Here is a 2,908-nt window from a genome sequence, read left to right as displayed (position 1 = left end):
TTATTACATCCTATTATCTATCACTTGTCAGATCTGTAATTTGTAGATTCTCTTCCCATACAGTTTCTGAGTGCTGACAAGGTTTCCCCAAACTATTGGAAATAGGCAGACACATTTGTCTTTGATTAGGGTTGGAGTACGAGGAGACCATGTCCTCTCTGATCTGTTAACTGTCCTCAGCTTTTCTAGCCTTTTTAAAAACTGCCTTAAGGTTTAGATCTCAGGGCCTGGTTTCTCAAGGCTAGTATTCTACCACTTGAGCCATATGGTCACTTCTAGCTTTTTCTGAGAACTTTATTAGAGATAAGAATCTCAGGGACTTTTCCTAACTGGGCTGGCTTCAAACCTGGATCCTCAGATCACAGCCTTCTGATTATCTAGGATAATAGGCAGGAGTAACTGGGGCACAGATTAGGTATGTTTCCTTATTTTAAATCATATTTAATGACAAAGTGTGGAAAGATCAGTTCCCAGTCCAGGAAATGGCATTCCCTGTGATTTAGGTGTGCCAATATTCATAGATATAGAGGTAGAGACCCTTTGTTTTGTTTTTGTTTTATTTTTTTTAACTTAGTTTCAAAGCATTTTGTTTCTGATGATCGTATCATTTTTAAGGCAAACATTAAATATTTGGGGAGTCTATTTGAATAACAGAGAGTGGGAGGTAACTTTATTGGAAGGATATTTGGTAGCTCCATGAAGCTTCTAAACGGAAAGGCTGGAAGCCAGTTTCATAATGACAGCTACTTATCCACATGGGTTGCAGCACTTGGAAAGACCATGTCACCCATTTGGTTTTGCCTTAGGTAGTTGGTCCAGACAGTATAATTTGTTCTAATAGAGAAAGGTTGAGATGTATTTCTGCCTAATGTACAAAAGCTTTTGTGGATTTTCAAAAAGGATAAGTCATATGATTTGTAAGAACTGGTCAGTACCTAGGCCAAGTTCTTGCCAAAGGATGAGGACAAACACACACACGCACACACGCACTCACACACACACACACACACACACACACACACACACGCACTTAACTAAGAAGAAAATCTAATGAAATTCATTAGAGGACAAAACATTAGTAATATAAAATAACTTAGTATAATTAAAAATATCCCAATGTGACAGTGAAAGTAAAAGAAAGAAATACAAACCAAAAAAAATGAAAAAGTGAAAAATGACAGTATTCAGTACAGATTAAGTAAGAAAATATTCAGAATGAAATTGAAATTAGCTCCCTAGAACCATAATTTTTTGGTTTTTTTGTGAAAATACTGTACAGAGGGGTTACAATTACATGAGCAATGTAATGGGTACATTTCTTATCAAGCATTGTTGCCTCCTCCTTTGTTTCCCCTTACAATCCCTGTCCTCCCATCTCCACTCCCGCATGCGCAGTACCCCTCTGCCACCACCAAAGTTGTAAGGTTCGTTTTTTGACATAATGTCTTGTACATCTCATTGTTGCAATGGGTCAATCTGTATCACTCTTAAACAATTTGTTTTTTCCATTCCCTCCACAAAGTATACCAACATCAAACACAGTTAATACAGGGCTTTATACCATGGGGGAGGGACATACAAAGCAACAAAGAAGTCACTGTATAAATATGTTAGAGAAAAAAGCAAGAAAGAAAAACCATTTGAGTCCTTATCTTGGGGATCATTTTGCCTAACAAAAACTTACCTGACCATTTCTGCTTCTTTCAGACATATACTAGTTATTGCAAGTAAGAGAAAACATGGTGGAGAGGATGTGGACAGAAGGGAACCTTACAGTATTGTTAGTGGTAGTGTAAATTTGTTCAACCACTTTGGAAAGTAGTATGGAGGTTCCTCAAAATACTCCACATAAAGTTCCCCTATGACCCAGCAATCCCACTTTTGGACATTTACCTGAATGATCACAAACAAGACCATACTAAAGCTACCAGCACAACTATGTTTATCACAGCATTATTTTCCAGAGCAAAGATATGGAACTAACCTAGATTCTCCTCAGTAGATTATTGGATCAAGAAAATGTGATCTATATACATAGTGGAATTCTATGCCTCCTCCAAAGGAATGACATTGCCCCATTTGTTAGGAAATGGAAAGGATTGGAAAAAATTATATTAAGTGAAGTAAGCCAAGCCCAAAGAAACATAGGTCCCATGGTTTCCCTTATTTGCACGATCTAGTATATGTCTGAGTCAAGCAGAAAAGGTCAGAAAAGGTGATGTTAGGAAAATGAACCCTAACATACGTATTCAAATGTTTTTTTTCTTTCATGCGATTGTTTCTAACACATTTATAAGATTATTTCTTTGTTGCTTTGTATGTCCCTCCCCCACAGTGTAACCCCTGCTTTCACTGTATTTGATATCAGTATAATTTGTGGAGGGGAAGGGGAAAAAGAAATCGTTTAAATAGGGTTACAGGTGGACCCATGGCAACAATCAGATATACTAGTCATTATGACGAAAACGAACTTTACAACTTTGGTGCAGGGATAGGGGGGACTGGGGGGGGGCGGGGAAGATTGGGTGGGAGGGCTGGGAGAGGATGGGAAGGGATGAGAAGGGGAAAAAAGGGAGGAGGCTACAATGTTTGATAAGAAATTTACTCATTATCTTGCCCATGTAATTGTAACCCCTCTGTACAGTATTTTCACAATGAAAAACAAATAAATAAATGAATGAATAAAGGAATGACAATGCCCCATTTGTTAGGGAAAGGAAAGACTTGCAAAGTATTATATTAAGTGAAGAACAGCTATAATTTTGACTATACTACCTCTATAGAAATGAGTAAGATTCACATGTTCATTGAAATTATTCTCACCATATAAACTAATAAAAGAAAAAGAAAAGAAGTGTGTATTTATTTTAGATATTTTATGCATTTGATCAATCACATGAATTTTATT

The sequence above is a fragment of the Dipodomys merriami genome, unplaced genomic scaffold (assembly GCF_024711535.1).
Source record: "Dipodomys merriami isolate MVZ:Mamm:240054 unplaced genomic scaffold, mDipMer1.0.p SCAF_6, whole genome shotgun sequence".
Taxonomy (NCBI): Eukaryota; Metazoa; Chordata; class Mammalia; order Rodentia; family Heteromyidae; genus Dipodomys; species Dipodomys merriami.
This window is presented reverse-complemented; position numbering follows the sequence as displayed.